Source organism: Nicotiana tabacum, chromosome 10, assembly GCF_000715075.1.
Source record: "Nicotiana tabacum cultivar K326 chromosome 10, ASM71507v2, whole genome shotgun sequence".
Classification (NCBI taxonomy): domain Eukaryota; kingdom Viridiplantae; phylum Streptophyta; class Magnoliopsida; order Solanales; family Solanaceae; genus Nicotiana; species Nicotiana tabacum.
In genome coordinates this window covers 77,885,656-77,909,478 of record NC_134089.1, presented here as the reverse complement: position 1 = coordinate 77,909,478, position 23,823 = coordinate 77,885,656, and positions in this window count along the sequence as shown.

Here is a 23,823-nt window from a genome sequence, read left to right as displayed (position 1 = left end):
GACTGGAACAATGGGAAAGAGCCGCCAAGTGTCGTCCCCGGATTCCCTGAATTATTTTCCAGGTCAGGTGGGACTTCTAATGTCCCCATAAATTACCCCGCTACCCCATTCGGGTACCCAGCCACCTCCGCCTTCTCCGCAGGATCACCTTCTGAGCCTCATCCCCGAATGTCGGCCACTGATGCAAGCATGAACATCTTTACTGCATCGTCTTGCCCAGCTACGGCACAGCCTGCCACATACAAGCCAAGCTTTGACTCATCCTCTTTTACATTCCAAGCACCATCGTTCTCAATGGAACCAACCAGGTTCGCTACCAACAATAATCCTCTACCGCCTCAGTGCGAACTCGCACCGGGATAGGATCAGAACCCCAGGATTGTGGAACAAAATGAGATTGCTAAGAGAATGAGAAGCCTTGAACAAAGTTTGAAGAATATGCAAGGGTTGAGCGGACAAAAGAGCGTCTCTTACGCCGACCTGTGCATGTTCCCTCACGTGCACCTGCCAACGGGTTTCAAGACCCCCAAATTCGAGAAATACGATGGGCACGGTGACCCCATTGCACATCTTAAGAAATACTGCAACCAATTGTGGGGAGCCGGCGGAAAAGAAGAACTGCTCATGGCATATTTTGGGGAAAGCTTAGTAGGGATAGCTTCAGAATGGTATATGGATCAGGAAATGTCCCGATGGCATATATGGGATGATCTCGCCAGAGATTTTGTAAAGCAATTCCAGTATAACATCGACATTGCGCCAGACCGAAACTCTCTGTCGAATTTGAAGAAGAAGCCTTCGGAAAGCTTTAGAGAGTACGCTATTAAGTGGCGTGAACAGGCGTCGAGGGTGAAGCCCCCCATGGATGAAGTGGAAATGGTCACTACCTTTCTCCAGGCTCAAGAATCTGACTATTTCCAAAACATGATGTCGGCCATGGGTAAGCCATTCGTAGAAGCGATCAAGATAGGAGAGATGGTAGAGAATGGGTTGAAAACGGGAAGGATTTTGAGTCAAGCAGCCATAAGGGCAACCTCTCAGGCCGTCCAAAGCGGATCGGGAGGAACGACAAGGGGGAAGAAGAAGGAAGAAACGGCTATGGCAGCCTCTGAAGCAAGGGAGTATCGTCATCCCAGGCCCCATTTTCCGGAAAGGGCCCCACAACACTACTACCCCCACTCAAATGTGGCATATGCTCATCAACCTTATATGGTCATGAATGCCCAACCTTATAACCATCCACCACAACAAGCCAACCGAGGCCTAGCTCCACCTCCCAGAAATCAACCTCCTTACCGCAACCACTATAACCCACAACCCCCGCAGAATAACTACCGCCCCCAGGAGCCACCTTGACGGCGGACTTTCACGCCCATCGGTGAACAATACTCTACATTGTTCCCTAAGCTAGTCCAGTTGGGTTTCTTGCAACCAATTCCCCAAACGAGGCAAAACCCGACATCTCCTTCTTACAAAGCCGGAGTCAGATGCGCCTATCATTCAGGGGCCGAGGGACATGATACAAACGACTGCTGGTCATTGAAAAGAGTGGTCGAAAATTTGATAGAGCAGGGGAAAATAGTGTTAAGGGACGAAGAGATCCCGAATGTGACTAACAATCCATTGCCCGCTCACAATAATGGGCCGCTGATCGGCATGATTTGTGAAGACAAAGAGTTCGATCCTGCCTTGAAAGCCATAATTGCCATTGTCGACACGGGGAGGAGGCCTGAAATAGACCAGAAATCAGAAAGGGGGGAGGAGGTCAAGGCTGCGGAAAGCAAGCCTGAAAAGAAGGTGGAGAAGAAAGTGGTACCGGCAAAGGGTGGAGTTCTTTACATACCGCGAGGTCAAGCCAAGAAGACGCAGAACTTCGGGATCAAAAAGACAAAACCTATGTATGTGCCAAAAGGGGCCTATGTGGTCCGGGGGACGATTCAACCACCTCGGCTGAATGAGCCAGTGGTTATCGGACGCGTGCCACAAAAGCCAATGACCAACCCGTCCACAGTGCCGTGGAATTATCAAAAGACTTTGGTAACATACAAAGGTAAGGAGGTCATGGAAGAACTTCCAGAAAATACTTTCGTTGGAGGGTACTCAAATACCCAAGAACTGAACAACGCCACACAAAGGCGCTTCCCTCCAAAGGAGCCCGTGAGTGTTGAAGAAGCGGAAGTGTTCTTCCAACAAATGAAGATGCCGGATTACGAAGTGATAGATCAGTTGCGCAAGCACCCTGAGCAGGTGTCCATGCTATCATTATTGACAAGGTCGGCCGAGCATCAAAAGATCTTACTGAAGACCCTGAATGAGGCATATGTGCCGGTTGAAACCTCGGTGGAGCAATTAGAGCGGATGACAGAAAGATTCTTCGCTGTCAACCAAATCTCCTTCAGCAAGAACGATCTACCCCCGGAAGGAGAAGCACACAACAAGGCATTACATTTAAAAGTCAAATGTGAGGACTACTATGTCAAGCGGGTAATGCTGGATGGGGGATCAGGTGTTGACATTTGCCCGCTCTCCACGCTGCAAAGAATGGAAATTGAGACCGGAAGAATCCGACCCAACAACATCTGTGTAAGAGCTTTCGATGGTATCAAGAGAGACACCATGGGAGAAATAGACCTGCTGCTGGTCATAGGACCAGTTGAATTTCGAGTCACTTTCCAAGTGATCGACATGGACACATCTTACAATTTCCTCCTTGGCAGGCCTTGGATCCATGCGGAAGGAGCCGCGCCTTCTACTCTTCACCAGATGGTGAAGTTCGAGTATGAAGACCAAGAGATCGTGGTCCATGGAGAAGACGAACACGCCATTTATCGGGACCCATCTATCCCGTATCTTGAACCAAGAGAAGGGAGCGAGCATACGGTCTATCAATCTTTCGAGGTGGTATTGGCAGAGCAGCACGAAGAGGGAGTACCTTGCCCCCAGCCTTTCTTGTCTAACGCTTCGGTTATGGTAGCCAAAGAGATGATCCGACACAGATTTAGGCCAGGGAAGGGGCTTGGATGAACCCTTCAGGGAATGACGGAACCCATTACTTTACCAGTCATCAAGAAACCTTTTGGACTAGGTTTCAAACCTACTCCAGCAGACGAATAATGGGCAAAGAAAAGGAGAAATGAGGGCTGGAAGTTGCCTCAACCACTGCCGGATATACATGCGACTTTTGTCAGGCCAAGGTACACTGAAGAAGAAGAAGATGAGTTCTTCACAGTTGAGGAAATCGAGGAAATATGTGGGGCAATGAGGGAAATGCTCTACGAGGTCCACATGGTTCTACCAGGCGAAGGCACGAGCACTGCTGAGATGATGTACATGGGGCCAAACGCCAAGCTCCAAAACTGGGAGATCACGCCATTCCCAACTAGACGGAAGTCCGGGTAGACCTGTCCTGCCACCTTTCCTGTATCACAAGTTATCTCCGGGACATAACTTGAACGTTTTCTTCTTTTCAATTGTTGTTCCGAATTCCTAGTTGTAAACGTTGTTGTCTTCCAATTTTCCAAAGAAAATAAAAAAAAATCATCATTGCTTTCCTATTCTTTCTTTTGTTCTGATTTTATTACTTTTCCTCTTATCTTCCTTTTCAGTCCTAATAATGCGGCTTTAAATATGACATGCTTGCGGACTTCACGCCCAGATCACAATGAGCTATTTAACTGCGAATTAATGAACCCAGAACCAGAATATGATGCGGAAGAGGCTTTTAAGGAGATAAACCGAGAGTTGGAATATTTCGAGAATAAACCTAAGCCAAATCTGAATGACACTGAACCGGTAAATTTAGGAACCCCGGAAGAAATCCGGGAGACCAAGATAAGCATTCACACGGACAAGAAAACGAGAGAGGCGATAATTCAACTTCTTTTCGAATTCAAAGACGTGTTTGCTTGGTCATATGATGACATGCCGGGACTAGGTGTCGATCTAGTGGTTCACAAATTGCCGATTCATCCTGATTGTCCTCCGGTTCAACAAAAGCAACGAAAGTTCAAAACCGAGGTCAGTGACAAAATTAAAGAGGAGATCACCAAGCAACTGAAAACAGGAGTGATCCGGGTAGTCCAATATACAACATGGTTGGCGAATGTGGTTCCAGTACCGAAAAAGGACGGGAAAACTCGGGTATGTGTAGATTACCGAGATCTGAACAGAGCAAGTCCCAAAGATAATTTCCCGCTGCCCAACATCCACATCCTCGTTGATAATTGCGCCAAACACGAGATACAATCCTTCGTAGATTGTTACGCTGGATATCATCAGGTGCTGATGGATGAAGAGGACGCCGAGAAAACCGCTTTCACCACGCCTTGGGGCACCTACTGTTATCGGGTCATGCCATTTGGTCTAAAGAATGCTGGGGCTACTTACATGAGGGCCATGACCGCCATTTTCCATGACATGATGCATCAGGAAATAGAGGTGTACGTGGACGATGTAATAGTCAAGTCCAGGACACAGGATAATCACATCCAAGACTTGAGGAAATTCTTCGAGAGGCTAAGGAAGTATGACTTGAAGCTAAATCCAGCCAAATGCGCTTTCGGAGTTCCGTCAGGTAAACTTTTGGGTTTCATCGTAAGCAGGAGAGGTATCGAGCTAGATCCGACTAAGATAAAATCTATCAAAGATCTCCCTCCCCCAAGAACGAAGAAAGACGTGATGAGTCTTTTGGGCAGGCTGAACTACATCAGTCGGTTTATTGCCCAGCTGACAAGCACGTGTGAGCCCATATTCAAGTTGTTAAGAAAAGATGCGGCGATTAAGTGGACAACGGAGTGTCAAGAAGCCTTTGATAAAGTCAAAGAGTACCTTTCGAATCCCCCAGTCTTGGTCCCTCCCGAACCAGGGAGGCCACTTTTCTTGTATCTGACAGTCTTGGAGAACTCTTTTGGTTGCGTCCTCGGGCAACACGATGTGACCGGGAAAAGGGAGCAGGCGATCTACTACCTGAGCAAGAAATTCACCAGCTACGAGGCCAAATACACTCTGTTGGAGAAGACATGCTGCGCTCTCACATGGGTTGCTCAAAAGCTGAGGCATTATCTCCAAGCCCACACTACATTCCTCATAAGCAGGTTGGATCCCTTGAAATATATATTTCAGAAACCAATGCCTACTGGGAGACTGGCTAAATGGCAAATCTTGCTTACGGAATTCGACATAGTTTATGTCACTAGCACGGCAATGAAAGCCCAGGCGGTAGCAGATCATTTGGCCGAAAACCCGGTCGATGAGGAATACCAGCCATTGGATACCTACTTTCCAGATGAAGAGGTAAACACCGTAGAAGTGATCTCAGAGGAATCTCATGTTTGGAAGATGTTCTTTGACGGAGCCGTGAACGCCAAGGGTATAGGGATTGGGGCAATTTTGATCTCACCTGCCGGTCAGCATTATCCCGCCACAGCTAGACTTCGTTTCTTCTGCACAAATAATACAGCTGAATATGAAGCCTGCATTATGGGCATACATATGGCAATCGATCAGGATGTCAAAGACTTACTGATTATGGGAGATTCTGACCTGATCATCCGGCAAGTTCAAGGCGAATGGGAAACTCGGGATGTCAAACTTATCCCATACCGACAACATGTGGAGGACCTCAGCAAGCGCTTTACCTCAATAGAATTCAGGTATATTCCGAGGTGTCGCAATGAACTGGCAGATGCACTTGCTACTCTGGCTTCTATGCTACCCTACCCGGGCGACGCCCACGTTGATCCTTTGGAAATCCAAATCAAGGAAAGACACGGTTACTGCAGTGTAATCGAGGCGGGATCAAATACGCAGCCTTGGTACCATGACATCAAGAAATTCCTGAAGACACAAGAATACCCCGAGCATGCAACTGGAGATCAAAAGAGGACCATTAGGCGACATGCAAGTGGTTTCTTTTTGAGCAGTGAATTGTTATATAAGAGGACTCCGGACCTCAATCTCTTAAGATGTGTCGATATCGAGGAAGCGAGAAAGATCATGCACGAAGTACACGCAAGTGTGTGTGGACCTCACATGAACGGGTATGTCTTGACAAAGAAAATCCTTCGAGCAGGTTATTACTGGATGACCATGGAAAAGGATTGCTTTAGTTTCGTTCGGAAGTGTCATCAGTGTCAGGTGCACGGTAATTTGATTCATGTACCTCCCACGGAACTGCATCCCATGTCCGCACCTTGGCCATTTGTCGCTTGGGGCATGGACGTCATTGGACCAATTGAACCAAAGGCTTCGAATGGACACAGGTTTATACTGGTTGCCATCGATTACTTCACAAAATGGGTAGAGGCTGTCACTCTCAAGTCGGTCACCAAGAAAGCTGTAGTGGATTTTGTACACTCAAATCTTATCTGTCGCTTCGGTATTCCTGCGACTATCATTACAGATAATGCAGCAAACTTGAACAGTCACTTGATAGGAGATGTGTGCGAGCAATTCAAGATAACACACAGGAATTCCACTCCTTATCGGCCAAAAGCCAATGGTGCTGTGGAAGCTGCAAATAAAAACATCAAGAAGATTTTGAGGAAAACAATACAAAGTTCCCGACAGTGGCATGAGCGGTTACCTTTTGCATTATTGGGGTACCGCACTACGGTACGCACATCGGTGGGAGCGACTCCTTATCTTTTGGTTTATGGGACCGAGGCCGTAATACCGGCAGAGGTAGAGATTCCTTCACTTCGAATCATTGTCGAAGCAGAAATCGAGGACAGCGAGTGGGTTAAGACTCAACTGGAGCAATTGACGTTGATTGATGAAAAGCGGATGGCTGCAGTTTGTCACGGATAGTTATACCAACGAAGGATGGCCCGTGCTTACAACAAGAAAGTCCGACCTCGGAATTTCGAAGTAGGACAATTGGTACTGAGGCGTATTCTGCCGCATCATGAAGAAGCAAAAGGAAAGTTTGCCCCAAATTGGAAAGGCCCATACATCGTAAGGAAAATATTGCCAAGAGGAGCATTGTATTTAGGTGATATCGAAGGAAATGACCCTGACACAGCGGTGAATGCAGATGCAGTCAAGAGGTACTACGTCTAGATCATACTCCAAGTGGTCCTGACACGTTGAAAATGGCGAAGGTGTTTATTCCCCACTGCTCCCCAAACACTACCCAATTCTCTCTACCAACTTTTGAGCCGCTTACAAACAAAAAAAAAACAAAAAAAAAACAAAACAAAACATTGATTGAGGCCTGAACTACGTTTGACTTGATTCCGAAAGGATACGTAGGCAGCCTCTCCCTGAGGTTCAGTCACACCAACAACAAAATCCCATCCACCCTGAAATTGAAAACCGGGGCATGTCGGACACTTGAGAAGTTTAGTATCAGCTACCTCTCTTTACCAAGTGCAAGCCTTCAAATCAATTACCAAAGATAGTGGGAAACCAATAAGCATCACAAATGGAAACCGGCACACCCTGAATTGAGAGAAATAAAATGAGAGAGTCTCGGCGGTGAAAACCTTCGGGCACCACGAGGCGACGGGAGTAGAGAAACCAAAATGAGAGAGCTTGTTTAGTAAAAACTCACAAAGAGTGCTATCAAGTGATGACAGGAAGAGAAATGAGAGAGGTCAGCCAGTGAAAACCCGCAAAGGGCGCTGTTGGCCGAAAAGGAATGACGCCACCCCAAGAAGGTCTCGGCAAAGTTCCACCGGTTTTGGAATCACAGATCTGTTCTGGTTCAGGAAAACGCAAGTTCATGGAAGGTCGGACGTCCAGTCCAAAGAGCATGTCATGTCGTTTAAAGCCAGCGTTATCTTCCTCAGATAAGTCTTTCTCGTCCCGAAAAGGGTATTCCTTTTCTGATTTGTTTTCCCCTGCTTTGTTTCTTTTCGAATCCCTTTTGCATTTTAACCCCGAGTTCAGGACACACCGGAAAGAGTAGGTGGCATGGTTTGTTTGCACGGAATCCCGTCTCATGAAGGAAAGCACCTCATCTCATTGATATGATTACCCAAGCATGATGAATTATGACGTTTGATGGTGTTCCGGAGTAAAGGAAAAAGAGAGAAATCTTGAAATCTTCCCCAGCAAGTCCACCTTCGGACAAATCCCCACAGAGTCTCCCCCTGTACAAATCCCAACAGAGTCTTGTACAATCTCCCACAAAATCTCCTCAATATAAAAAAAAAAATATGGAATCTCCCCAGCACATCCCAGCGAGTACTTTTGTAAACATTCCCCAACAAGCTTACCCCAACAAATCCTAGAAATCCCACTTTGAAATAAATACCCAGCATGCCCATTGTACAAAAATCCACACAAAGAATCCACTTTGTAAATATTCCCCACAGAGCTTCCCTTTTGTACAAATCCCCACAAAATACCTCCAATAAAATCCCCGTTGAGAACCTCCAAGCAAAACGGGACACAAAAAAAAAGAAAAAAAAGAGCCTTACGAGGCAAATCATCACAGAATCTGGAAATACAAGCCTGAGCGGTCTAAAGGGTTTCGGCATATGAATCAAATCAATGGCGGGACTTCACAACAGAAATGAAGACGCAACAAAGCAACCGGGAACGATCAAGGTCACCGAACCGACCGTCATTTTCGAACTAACAATTGTTCTTTAAGTCGAAACAGGTATTAATCCAAGACAACCGTGCAAGAAGCAGGTGTCGCCCAAAGAAGAAGGTACGCGGGTACAAGAAACATTTTGGCAATAAGGAATTCACTCAAAAGGTAAGTTCCCGCAAAACTCCCTCTTATTTTTCTATTAAAACAAGAAAACTCAGAAAGATGATCGTATAGCATTCTAGAGCTCTATCCCCAGCCAATCAGCATTAGGGTTTTAAACCCTAAACTGAATTTTCCTTTTAGTCAGCATTAGGGTTTTAAACCCTAAACTGAACTTTTTCCTTTCAGCCAGCATTAGAGTTTTAAACTCTAAACTGAGCTTTTCCATGCAATCAGCATTAGGGTTTTAAACCCTAAACTGGATTTTCCTTTTAGTCAGCATTAGGGTTTTAAACCCTAAACTGAACTTTTTCCTTTCAGCCAACATTAGAGTTTTAAACTCTAAACTGAGCTTTTCCATGCAATCAGCATTAGGGTTTTAAACCCTAAACTAAATTTTCCTTTTAGTCAGCATTAGGGTTTTAAACCCTAAACTGAACTTTTTCCTTTCAGCCAGCATTAGAGTTTTAAACTCTAAACTGAGCTTTTCCATGCAATCAGCATTAGGGTTTTAAACCCTAAACTGAATTTTCCTTTTAGTCAGCATTAGGGTTTTAAACCCTAAACTGAATTTTCCTTTCAGCCAGCATTAGAGTTTTAAACTCTAAACTGAGCTTTTCCATGCAATCAGCATTAGGGTTTTAAACCCTAAACTGAATTTTCCTTTCAAATCAGCATTAGGGTTTTAAACCCTAAACTGAATTTTCCTTTTAGTCAGCATTAGGGTTTTAAACCCTAAACTGAACTTTTTCCTTTCAGCCAGCATTAGAGTTTTAAACTCTAAACTGAGCTTTTCCATGCAATCAGCATTAGGGTTTTAAACCCTAAACTGAATTTTCCTTTTTAGTCAGCATTAGGGTTTTAAACCCTAAACTGAACTTTTTCCTTTCAGCCAGCATTAGAGTTTTAAACTCTAAACTGAGCTTTTCCATGCAATCAGTATTAGGGTTTTAAACCCTAAACTGAATTTTCCTTTTAGTCAGCATTAGGGTTTTAAACCCTAAACTGAACTTTTTCCTTTCAGCCGGCATTAGAGTTTTAAACTCTAAACTGAGCTTTTCCATGAAATCAGCATTAGGGTTTTAAACCCTAAACTGAATTTTCCTTCTAGTCAGCATTAGGGTTTTTAAACCCTAAACTAAACCTTTTCCTTTCAGCCAGTATTAGAGTTTTAAACTCTAAACTGAGCTTTTCCATGAAATCAGCATTAGGGTTTTAAACCCTAAACTGAATTTTCCTTTTAGTCAGCATTAGGGTTTTAAACCCTAAACTGAACTTTTTCCTTTCAGCCAGTATTAGAGTTTTAAACTCTAAACTGAGCTTTTCCATGCAATCAGCATTAGGGTTTTAAACCCTAAACTGAATTTTCCTTTTAGTCAGCATTAGGGTTTTAAACCCTAAACTGAACTTTTTCCTTTCAGACAGCATTAGAGTTTTAAACTCTAAACTGAGCTTTTCCATGCAATCAGCATTAGGGTTTTAAACCCTAAACTGAATTTTCCTTTTAGTCAGCATTAGGGTTTTAAACCCTAAACTGAACTTTTTCCTTTCAGCCAGCATTAGAGTTTTAAACTCTAAACTGAGCTTTTCCATGCAATCAGCATTAGGGTTTTAAACCCTAAACTGAATTTTCCTTTTAGTCAGCATTAGGGTTTTAAACCCTAAACTGAACTTTTTCCTTTCAGCCAGCATTAGAGTTTTAAACTCTAAACTGAGCTTTTCCATGCAATCAGCATTAGGGTTTTAAACCCTAAACTGAATTTTCCTTTTAGTTAGCATTAGGGTTTTAAACCCTAAACTGAACTTTTTTCTTTCAGCCAGCATTAGAGTTTTAAACTCTAAACTGAGCTTTTCCATGCAATCAGCATTAGGGTTTTAAACCCTAAACTGAATTTTCCTTTTAGTCAGCATTAGGGTTTTAAACCCTAAACTGAACTTTTTCCTTTCAGCCAGCATTAGAGTTTTAAACTCTAAACTGAGCTTTTCCATGCAATCAGTATTAGGGTTTTAAACCCTAAACTGAATTTTCCTTTTAGTCAGCATTAGGGTTTTAAACCCTAAACTGAACTTTTTCCTTTCAGCCAGCATTAGAGTTTTAAACTCTAAACTGAGCTTTTCCATGCAATCAGCATTAGGGTTTTAAACCCTAAACTGAATTTTCCTTTTAGTCAGCATTAGGGTTTTAAACCCTAAACTGAACTTTTTCCTTTCAGCCAGCATTAGAGTTTTAAACTCTAAACTGAGCTTTTCCATGCAATCAGCATTAGGGTTGAACCCTAAACTGAACTTTTTCTTCCAGCCAGCATTAGGGTTTTAAACCCTAAACTGAGCTTTTCCATGCAATCAGCATTAGGGTTTTAAACCCTAAACTGAATTCTTCCTTTGTTCGGCATTAGGGTTTTCAAACCCTAAACCGAACCTCTCCCCAGCTAGCCGGTGTTAGGGCTCCAGCCCTGAACTGAACATGTATATCCTCTTTCATCAATTTTATGAACTTCCTGGTGAATAATTAACGAAATTTTCCTAGTGAAACTGGGGCAGAAATCTCGTTCGTTTGTTTGTTTTCTCCCGCAGGTCTGACCTCGAGCCACGTGGATCGAAATGACCCACGAGATAAATCCCAGTTCGGAATCAAAGAAGAAAAAAGACAAAAAAAAGATATCCCGAGATATCAGAGTAAAGGGAAAGCAAATCGACTCCAACATTTGACTAAGGTCCTGAACTCTGCCAGTCACATTTTATTCGGTATCCCGGAGATTAAACAAGTCGCCGCAACTCGCAAGCATCAAGATTCAGATCAGAGTCTACAAGCAGAATCAGCTAAGACCCAAGATCAAGTCGTAAAAAAATCATAGATAGGAATCTTGTAACTAGCAGTTGACATACACATAAGTAGTTAGCTCAGTTTTCCAATTTCCATTTGGTTGTAATAAAGCGGTCAGTAACGTAGCAGTGGCAACAGCAGCAGCAGTAGCAGCAAGCATTGCAATCCCATGGTAGTCCCAGCTACCAAAACCTCCCGAACTACATTGACCTGATTCCTGTTTAGCCCAGGATATGTAGGAAATCTTTGAAGCAAGATTCGGTCAGATCTTTCAAAAATGCTTCGTACGGAGTGGTCCATAGGCAAAAATCGCTCATACACGCTCACTTTATCTTTGCACGAAAACTCTTCGTGTTTCCGAACAAAGAGGGGCAACTGTGAGCACGTGATTTTTGTTTTACGCGACAATCACTCCAAAAGAAACAAAATGATAGCAATTGGTTTTTACTGTACATTTGCTGGATTTTTACGTGGCATTTTTTGTTAGTTATTTGTTGATTTTGCCCATGGTTGTTTTATTCAAAAAATAAAAATAAAAAAATATATATGTCTATATGTCGTGTGAACCGCAATCTGTTTATTAAAAGAAAAATAAAATATGTGCGTCCTTCATTGTATTTTGTCATTAAGTGTTTAGTATAATTAAATGTTAATTGTGTGATAATTGTTGTCCAATGTTTACATGGTATTATTTAGCAAATTATTTTAAGGAATTAAAAAGAAAAAAAAAGAAAAGAAGGAGTTTCGGACTTGGGCCAGTCCGGTTTTTAAAACAAAAAAAGCCCAAACAAACTCAGCCCAAACCCCATGTAAACCCGGTCCAGACCAGCTGGCCTCAGAGGGCCTTCCAAACGACACCGTTTTACTGCAGCCTGATCTGGGCCGTTGATCTCAAATTGATCAACGGCACCAACAAACCCGACCCGTCTCACCCGGACCGACCCCAAACCTTTATCCTTGAAACGACGTCGTCCCTTGTTAGCCAAAGGATCCTGGCCCTTCATCTCATCTCATCCAACGGCCAGGATCCATTTGCTCACTAACTATATAAACTCCTAACACTACCCTGCCCCCCTATCCAAACCCCAGCCTTCGTCGTCCTTACCGCAACCCCCAAACCCTAGAGCCGCCCTAGTATCCCCCACCATGAAAACCGGCGGCATGAACGCCGGTGACCTTCCCCTTAACACCATAGAACCCCCTTGACGTCCTGAACCCAAATCTACCAACCACATACCTCGAATCCTATCCCGCCTTCTCTAATCTTCATTTGAAGATTCGAGTCGGAACCTAATCTACACCGATCTGCCTTGAAATCATACCAGACACTCCCCAGGCCCCCCTCGTGACCAAACCATACTTGGTTTGGTCCGAATCTAACCAGGGAAACACGAATCCCAAATCTAAGTTTTTGAGCTCTAGTTTTCCCTGTGCATGTTCCGTGCTTTGTTCAAACCGAAGAAATTAAGGCCCAATGGACCTTAATCGAGGTGTTTCTCATCCGAGAAACACTTCGTTTAAAAGTCCATTCAACCTTAAAGAAGGTCCGTCCAAACGCCAGTGGATTTTTCTGATTTGTTTTAAGGTGAGTTAATTTTCTTTTCTTTATTTCAGTTCGTATGTCTGTGTGTTGTTAAAGGCCTGTCCGCATGGCCAAACTTTTGTTTTGTGTTTTTGAACTGCTATTGTCCACCTTGGCCGGACCTCTGTATTCAGTCAATTTCTTTCTTCATAATGCGTGTGTATAAATGTATGTTCAATTGAATCCGTAACTGGTCATCCATTTAGTTCTTAGGACCTTTCTGTTTGACATTGCAAAATGAACCCCTTATGTGATACTGTTAAATGTCTGATTTTTGGCTACGATTGTATGTGTTAATGCTGATATAGTCGAGTCGACATGTGTCGTCAATTGGTTTCAACTGTCCAAACAATAACAAATCGAGTTGCTTCTGTTGAACATTTGCCTGAATCAATTAAGAACCAAGTCCTGTTAATTATAGTCGTTAATATGATTTCAGAAAACCTAAGGCTTGGTCTGTAACTAAAATCTGAATTGATGGCATGTGCACTTGTGCACAGCATGTGCATTGTGCACAGCCTGGTCCCTGTACAAAGGGCTTTTGATTTAGAAATGGTTTGACAGCATATGTTGTCAGATATATTCTACTGCCCATGCTTGCTTTTAGTTAATAAAATAGGAAAGGGAAGCCTGCCAGGGAATATTGATGGGGTTAATACTTAATTAACTAAGTGGAACTGAAAAGGGACAGCACATGGGAGGGGTATTTGATTAATCCAACAGGCTGATAAAGGGCTGAGGTTTAGGCTTATAAAATACAGACAGAATTAGAGACAAGGGGGAGATAGAAATACACACACACACACACAAAAGGATAGACATTGAACCTTAAGAGCTGAATAGGAAAAACACAAACAGAGATAGAGAGAGGTTAAGGGATATAAGCTATACAACCAACAATCAGAAACCTTCTTCCTCCTTTTGTTATTGGGTTTTCAGTTGTTTCAATTTGTTCAAGCCAATTCTGATCCTTTGAAATATTAGTTGTGTCTATTAGTTGAGTGCTTTCATTGGTCTACTACTATCTGGAGTTCTGATCCTACTCCACTGGGTGTTGCTGTTATTTGGCTATCGCTTTCTATTGGCTATATTTGCATCTCTGCACTCGAGCTGGGTTCTTGCTGTATTGCTTTGTCTGCTGCTATTTCTGCCCTGCTGCTACTGATAGTGCTGTGATTGCTGCTGCATTTTGTTGTCATTATATTCTGCTGACTCCCACTTTCCTTCAATTGTCAAATATTTCCAGGTACACAACCTCTGAAACTTTGTATTGTTGAAAGTTTGAAGTTGAAATAAAGAAAAGAACAGCTGTTCATGTTATAACATTGGTGTTAAAAATAGGTCGAATGTTAGTGGGATTGTATTTTACTGCAAACTGCAAACACTTTGTATAAAACTAGCATACATTCTACTGAGATGGACTATTAGATAGCGCTGTTCAATAGCAATAACAATATGATAGATAGCATGTTTGATTTGGGATACGTTCAGTTCAGTATAATACTGTTTGGTTTAGTTACGACTGTATAACATAGAGTCAGGGCAAACACTTGTATGTATTTCTGCCTAGACCACTGAATCGACAAATCTGTGGTATTAGGTCTAGGATAGATGTATCCTAAACAAACTCTCATGCAGTCATATTAAAAGTCTGGCTATGGATGCCAGTTTCGCTTGTCAGTTTATTTGTTCCAATGCCGGTTTGATATCAGGTTTCGGTACAGATTCTTCGTTTCGAAATGATGTAATGATTGTTGAGGAAAACTAATAATCATTTTTGAGTTCAATTAGTAGTAATTTTTCCTAATAAAACAGCCGATTTCTTTATCAATCTCAAATAGGTTAGAGTGTTAAGAATAGAACTTGGAGGTCGTTAAAACATAACTCAATATATGTTGTTAGTTTGTTTGCAATCTCACTTAGCGAATTAATAAGCATATTCACTTGTTGAAGACGAAGAATGCCGTAGCTTTCACCTCATGAACAATCAATCAGGTAATCAAACAAGTTTAGGTTCGGCAAACATAATAAGGATTCAGTCCGTATTTGTCTAAACCAGCAAAATTCGGCATCATCCTTCCCTTTAAAGATAAATGTAGTAAAAATGTAGTCCTTGTAGGGTACCCTTCTAAAATAATGAGACGAGCCTCGCCGAATCAAAAGGCAAATTGCGGGGCCCTCAATAATTGGTCATAATAAATACTTAGAATTTGGGACGGGCTGTTTAGTGAATTCCACTCCCCTCCCCGAAGACAATAACGCGTTAGATTCTTTAGGTGCGACTTAATCAAATTACATTCCTAAATTCGGGTGCGCATTTATGTGACCCAATTTCAAATCTCAATGGAGTCGAAATGTGTTAACAATTACGGGTGCATTGATTGTGACGTGGTTCGAGATACATTTTCACGACGTTGCAATTCTATAAAAATAAATGATAATAATAAAAGCGGTTAAAACTTAATAAAAGCACATAAGTCACAACATGTATTTAAATCAGATATTTAGCCGTTATAACAATTTAAGCGACCGTGCTAGAACCACGGGATTCGAGGGTGCTTAACACCTTCCCTCGGGTCAACAGAATTCCTTACTTAGAATTTCTGGTTCGCAGACATCATTTGGAAAAGTCGAAAATTTCCTCGATTTGGGATTCAAGATAAACCGGTGACTTGGGACACCAAAAGCCAAACCTTTCCCAAGTGGCGACTCTGAATTAAATAAATAATCTCATTTCGAATATTGTCACTTAAATTGGAAAAACTCCACCCGCACATCTAACCCTTCGGGGCCGGGCGCGCAAAAAGGAGGTGTGACATTAGTCAGTTGGATTGGTTGTATTTAGAGGCTCTAGAGTTACGACACCAGATGTTTGGGTTGTGTTGGTCTATTTTCTGTAATGTTTTCTGCATATTTTAGTGATTATGTTTTCCTTATGAAAATTAAGACTTAATTAAATGCTAGAAAAATGTTTTTATTAAAAGGAATTTATTGTGGTTACTTGTTTGTTTGGATTGCCTAGTAATGCGAGAGGTGCCATCAGGACAGGGGTATTTGGGGTCGTGACAAGTTGGTATCAGAGCCTAGGTTATATAGGTCTCGTGAGTCATGAGCCAGTTTAGTAGAGTCTCGCGGATCGATATGGAGACGTCTGTATTTATCCTCGGGAGGCTGCAGAACCTTTAGGAAAAACTTCTCATTCTTGAATTCCTATCGTGTGAATCTGTTGACTCTGGTACTAAACTTTTGTTGTTCTATTCTCTCACGGATGGTGAGGACACGTGCTACTGATCTGGATGGACGACCGCCAGTACCACCAGTTGGGGCCACTAGAGGCTGAGGACGCGGTCGAGGCCGTGGTAGAGGTAGGTGTGTAGCTCGTACAACAGCTAGGGCAGCACCTGTAGATCTACCATTCACCCCAGTTCAGGATCAGGTCCTAGTTGTGGAAGCTCCAGCAGCTCAGGCACCGGCCGTGGTTATTGTGATTCCAGGCCTTCAGGAGGATCTAGCTCAGATTCTATCAGTGTGCACTGGTTTGGCTCACACGGTATCAGTTACTACGGCCGCAACTACTTCTCAGGCCAGGGGAGGCACTCAGACTCCCGTTGCTCGCAAACCTAAGCAGGTTCTGCAGGGACTTTAGACACCGGGGGCACCTCCGGCCCAGCAGGTTGCACCAACTCAGGAGTATGTGGTACCAGTTATGCTTGATGACAAGCAGCATCGATTGGAGAGATTTGGCAAACTTCAGCCTCTGACTTTCAATGGTACTGAAGGTGAGTATGCCTAGGGTTTCTTGGTTAAGTGTCAGAGGATTCTTCGCGCAACGGGTATTCTGGAGCCCAGTGGTGTAGCATTTACTACTTTTCATTTTTTTGGAGCTGCCTTTACTTTGTGGGAGGCATATGAGAGGCGTAGTCGTGTTGGTGCAGCACCCCTTATCTGGCAGCAGTTCTCCTTTGTCTTTCTGGAGAAGTATGTGCATTGTCTTGCAAAAAGGAGCTGCGCAAGCAGTTCGAGCAGTTGCATCAGGGAGATATGACTGTGACACAGTATGAGATGCGGTTCTCTGATTTAGCTCGTCATATGGTCTGGTTAGTTCCCACAGATCGAGAGAGAATTAGGATGTTCGTTGATGGCCTCATATATCAGCTTCGGATTCTCATAACTAAGGAGAGGGTGTTAGGTGCTACCTTTGAGGAGGTTGTTGACATCACCCACAAGATTGAGTCAGTTCGTCTCCAGGAGTAAGAGGAGAGGGAGGCCAAGAGGCCTCAGGGATCTACTAGTTTTGATAGTGCTCCTTCGAGGGGTCAGTTTCAGCACGGCAGAGGCCATCCATTCAGGCAGACTTAGTCAGCTCGCCCAGGTTACTGTGAGGCATCATCGGGTCATGGTTCTCACAGTTCTCATCAGGGCCATTCATTATTCAGTGCCCTTCTAGCCTAGAGTTTGTACCATGCTCCATCAGTTCAGGGTTCTTCCATGTCAGGTCCTTCTATTGGTCATTCTGGTGCTAAGGGTTCCCTTCAGTCCCCGTCTCCAGCACCAGGGAGTTGTTATGAGTGTGGAGAGTTTGGGCATATGAGTAGGCATTGTCCTCATCTCCTTGATGGTCTGTCTGAGTAGAGGGTCAACCTTCGACTTTAGCTCCAGTTACTTCACCACCCGCTCAGGCAGCTAGGGGTGGAGGTTAGTTAGCTAGGGGTTTCCCTAGAGGGGGAGGTCGATCAGGTTGTGGTCATTCCCGTTTCTATGCACTTCCAGCCAGGCCAGATTCTATTACATCAGATGTTGTGATTATAGGTATTGTCTCAGTCTGCCATAGAGATGCCTCTGTATTATTTGATCCTGGTTCCACTTTTTCATATGTGTCATCATTCATTGCTCGTTATTTGGATACACCCCGTGAGTTTCTTATTTCATCTATTCATATATCTACTCTGGTGGGTGATACTATTATTGTAGACCGTGTGTACCGGTCGTGTGTGGTGACTATTGGAGGTTTGAAGACCCGAGTGGATCTTTTGTTGTTATGTATGATGGATTACGATGTTATATTGGGCATGGATTGGCTATCTCTGTGTTGTGCTATTTTGGACTGTCATGCTAAGACAGTGACATTGACTATGCCAGGTGTTCCACGGATTGAGTGGTGAGGTTCGACTGACATTGTCACCAGTAGGGTGATTTCGTTCTTGAAGGCCCAGCGTATGGTTGGGAAGGGTTGTCTTTCGTACTTAGCATTTGTGAGGGATGTCGGTGCAGAGACTCCCAGTATTGATTCTATTCCTATGGTGAGGGATTTTCCCGATGTATTTCCTATAGACCTGCTGGGTATGCCACCGAACAGGGATATTGATTTTGGTAATGATTTGGTGACGGGCACTCAGCCTATTTCTATTCCTCCGTATCATATGGCACCAGCCGAGTTGAAGGAGTTAAAGGAACAACTTCAGGAACTCCTTAATAAGGGGTTTATTCGGCCTAGTGTGTCGCCTTAGGGTGCGCCTGTCCTATTTGTGAGGAAGAAGGATGGCACGATAAGGATGTGCATTGATTACAGGCAGTTGAACAAGGTTACAATTAAGAACAAGTATCCCCTGCCTCACATTGATAATTTGTTTAACTAGCTTCAGGAGCGAGAGTGTTCTCCAAGATTGATCTTCGTTCAGGTTATCACCAGATGAAGATCAGGGACTCGGATATTCTTAAGATAGCTTTTCAGAACCTGATATAGTCATTATGAGTTCCTGGTGATGTCTTTTGGGCTGACCAATGCCCCAGCAACATTTATGCACTTGATGAACATCGTGTTCCAGCTGTATCTCGACTCATTTGTCATAGTTTTCATTGATGATATTCTTGTGTATTCACGTAGTTAGGAGGAGCACGCGGAGCATTTGAGAGTTGTGTTGAAAAGATTGATGGAGGAGACGCTTTATGCAAAGTTCTCAAAGTATGAGTTTTGTCTCAGTTTAGTGGCATTCTTGGGGTACGTGGTGTCCAGCGCGGGTATTCAGGTTGATCCAAAGAATATAGAGGCAGTTCAGAGTTGGCCCAGTCCATCCTCAACCATAAATATTCGCAGCATTCATGGGTTGGCAGGTTATTACCGCCGGTTTGTTTAGGGATTTTCATCTATTGCATCACTCTTGACCAAGTTGACTCATAAGGGTGCTTTATTTAGGTGGTCGGATGAGTGAGAGGAGAGCTTTCAGAAGCTCAAGACTGCCTTGACCACAACTCCAGTGTTGGTGTTTCCATCAGCTTCAGGTTCCTATACCGTGTATTGTGATGCTTCGACAGTTGGTATTGGTTGTGTATTCATGCAGGAGGGTAGAGTTATTGCTTATGCTTCGCGTCAGTTGAAGCCCCATGAGAAGAACTACCCTGTTCATGATTTGGAGTTGGCTGCCATTGTTCACACATTGAAGATTTGGAGGCATTATTTGTATGATGTGTCTTGTGAGGTGTTTACTGATCATCGTAGCCTCCAACACTTGTTTAAACATAAGGATCTCAATTTGAGGCAGCGGAGATGGTTGGAGCTGTGAAAGGATTATGATATTACTATCTTGTACCATCCGGGGAAGGCCAATGTGGTGGCTGATGCTTTAAGCCGGAAGGAGGTGAGTATGGGGAGGTTGGCATATATCCCAGTTGGGGAGAGACCTCTTGCAGTTGATGTTCAGGCCTTGGCCAATCGGTTTGTGAGGTTAGATATTTCGGAGCCCAGTCGGGTATTGGCTTGTGTAATTTCTCGGTGTTCCTTATTTGATTGCATCAGAGAGCGCCAGTATGATGATCCTCATTTGCCTGTCCTTAAGGACAAAATTTAGCATGATTATGTCAGAGATATGACTATTGGTGACAACGGGGTATTGAGGATGCAGGGCCGGATATATGTGCCCAATGTGGATGGGCTCCGGGAGTTGATTCTAGAGGAGGCCCATAGCTCGCGGTATTCATTCATCCGGGTGCTGCGAAGATGTATTAGGATCTGAGACAGCATTATTGATAGAGGAGAATAAATAAAGACATTATGGGATTTGTGGCTCGGTGTCTCAATTGTCAGCAGGTGAAATATGAGCATCAGAGACCGGGTGGCTTGCTTCAACAGATGGATATTCCAGAGTGGAAGTGGGAGCGGATCACCATGGACTTTGTAGTTTGGCTCCCACGGACTTTGAAGAAGTTCAATGCTATTTGAGTGATTGTGGATCGGCTAACCAAGTTTGCACACTTCATTCATGTGTGTACTACCTATTCTTCGGAGCAGTTGGTAGAGATCTATATCTGGGAGATCGTTCGTTTGCATGGTGTCCCATTTTCTATCATTTTAGATTGAGGCACTCAGTTTAGTTCATAGTTTTTGAGGTCTGTGCAGCAAGAGTTGGGTACTCAGGTTGAGTTGAGCACAACTTTTCATCCTTAGACAGACGGGCAGTTTGAGCGCACTATTTAGATATTGGAGGACATGTTGTGCGCTTGTGTCATTGATTTTGGAGGGTCATGGGATCTGTTCCCACCGCTCGCAGAGTTTGCTTATAACAACAGTTACCGGTTGAGTATTCAGATAGCTCCATATGAGGCTTTGTATGAGAGGTGGTGAAGATCTCCGGTCAGTTGGTTCGAGTCGGGTGAGGCTAGGCTATTGGGTACAGACTTGGTGCATGATGATTTAGACAAGGTGAAGGTGATTCAGGAGAGGCTTTATGCAGCTCAGGCGAGGCAAAAGATTGATGCTAACAGGAAGGTTCGGGATGTGTCCTACATGGTTGGGGAAAAGGTTTCTATTGAAGGTTTTACCCATGAAGAGTGTTATGAGATTTGGAAAGAAAGATAAATTGAGTCCTCGGTTCATTGGACCTTTTGAGGTGCTTCGGAGGATTGGGGAGGTGGCTACGAGCTTGCGTTGCCACCCAGCTTATCGAGTGTGCAGCCGGTATTTCATGTTTCTATGCTCCGAAAGTATATTGGCGATCCATCTCATGTTTTGGACTTTGGCACTGGTCAGTTAGATGAGGATTTGACTTATGATGTGGAGTCAGTGGCTATTTTGGAGCATCAAGTTCGAAAGTTGAGATCGAAGGATATAGCTTCAGTGAAACTGTAGTGGAGAGGTTGGCCCATGGAGAAGGCTACCTACGAGGCCGAGCGGGATATGCGGTGCAGATATCTTCACCTATTTGAGGTTTCAGGTATGTTTCTTGACTCGTTCGAGGACGTACATTTGTTTAAAAGGGGGAGGATGTAATGACCCGGCCGGTTGTTTCATGAGTTACCGCTTAGTTTTCCCCATTTCTACTTCTTATTGTTTGTTCAACTGTATTATATGTTAGCGAGTTGATTGGTTCGGGTTCGGAGAGGTTTTGGTAAGGGTTGAGACACTTAGTCTCTTTTGAGTAAGCTTAAGTTGGAAATATTCAACCGTATGTTGACTTATGTGAAAAAGGGCTCAGATGTTTTCGGATATCTTTGAGAGGTGATTTGGGACTTAGGAACGAGACCAGAATGTGTTTTGGAGGTCCGAAGTAGGTTTAGGCTTGAATTGGTGAAATTGGAATTTTGGCGTTTTCCGGTTTATAAGTAAGATTTTGGCATATGGGTCAAATTGTATTTTGGGAGTTGTAGTAGGTCCGTTGTGTTATTTGGGATGTGTGTGCAAAATTTCAGGTCATTCGGACATGGTTTGATAGACTTTTCGATCGAAAGCGGAATTTGGAAGTTTTTGGAAGTTTTGGCTTGAATCCGATGTGATTTTGGTGTTTTGATGTTGTTTTGAGCATCCCGAAGGTTGGAACAAGTTTGAATGAAGTTATGGGACATGTTGGCAGGTTTGGTAGAGGTCCCGAGGGCCTCGGGTGAGTTTCGAGTGGTTGAACGGATTATTTCTAGTTGGAAAAGATTGCAAACAATCTGCTGTTAGTGTTGCAGACAATTGTGCTTCACGTTCGTGAGTGGACCCTCGCGTTTGCGAAGGTTCGAGTGGATGAGGCATTGCGTTCACGAGGGGTAGTTGCGTTCGCTAAGAGCAATTCTGGTCAATGGTATTTTGTGCCTTGCGAACACGAGGCTTTGACCGCGTTCGCGAAGAAGGATTTCAAATCGCTGGGCAGAATGTTTAATAGGCCATTTTCGTGATTTTTGGCTTAAGTTCACCATTTTTGACTCGGTTTTGGAGCTTTTGAAAGAGATTGAAGAGGGAATCAAAGAGAACTTATTGGAGGTAAGAATTATGGACTTAATACCCGATCGTATTGTGATTTCTACCTATTTAAACATAAAATTTGGGGGATTTGAAGCCTAAATTGGGGAGTTAGGGCTTGGAAACTTGAGACCTTAATTTAGGGATTTCAGGGGCCATTTGTAGTCAGATTTTGGTAGTCTTGGTATGTATGAACTCGTGGGAGGATAAGGATTCCATTGATGTGATTTTTATCAAATTTTAAGATGTGGTCCTGGGGGTCGGGTTGGACAAATTTCTGGATTTTTGGTATAATTTGATTATTTTCGCATGGGCTTCATTCACTTAGCATATTTTAATGTTATGATTCTGATTTTGGGTAGATTCTGCGCGAGTTGAGGCCGAGGTGAGAGGCAAAGGCATCACGAAGTAGTAATTCATCCGGTTTGAGGTAAGTAACCATTGTAAATCTGGAACTGAGGGTACAAACCCCGGTACATTGCATTGTTTTGATAAATGACGTGACGTACATGCTAGGTGACGAGCGTGTGGGCATGCACCGACAGGGATTGTGACTTGGTCCATCCCATAGCAATTATTAAGCCGCGTATTTGACTTGAAATCTTATGATATCATGTATATTAGAGATTGATACTATATTATGGGTTGTATGCCATGTTTGGGGCCTCATGCCGACCTGTTGAGACCCTTAGGGGCACTTTACTGTTTTCCTTACTCTATTTGTTTGAAAGCATATCCTCAGTCATGTTTTACCTGTTTATTGTTTAAACCTGGTTTTTATCACTCAAATTCTTAAAATGTGAAAACTATTTGGGCTGAGTTTCCATGATTTCCACTGTTATGCCCAGGTGGCTGTGAGGTTAATGACTGAGAGAGGTTGAGGACTTAATGGTAAGGATTATACATAGATTATGGATCGAGCTGGATGCCGCAATAATACTATATGTATATATTGTGGATTGGGTTGCACGCGGCAGCGATTCTTATATGGATCAGGCTGCACGCCGCAGCGATATAAATATAGGATCGGGCTGCGCCGCATCGATATGCACTTGGGATGTAGGAGCCCCTCCGGAGGCTGTACACCCCCAGTGAGTGTAGTCGACTATAAACTATGGATCGGGTTGCACGCCGTATTGGTTATTATGATTATTACTATTATGAGATGTTATGGAGCCTGAATGCTGAGTGTGAGTACTATGTGATGAAAGCTGAGTCACGAGTGACCGAGAGGCTTGCCCGAGAGGCTATATTTATGAGTGATACCTTGCCTGAGGGGCCCGTTTATGATATTTTTACTGATTTCACTCTTCTTTTATAATGAGCCTCTGTTGAAAATTGCTAAGTAAGTGATTTCAAAGTATTTCAATTGAAACTTAAGCTCTAAGAAGAAACTAGCTTTTAAACTGTTGAGTTTGACTTGATATTCTGTTGTATACTCTTTTATATGATTTTTAATTGCTCGTCTCTGCTCTCAGACCTTGTTTACTTTAGTTACTTAC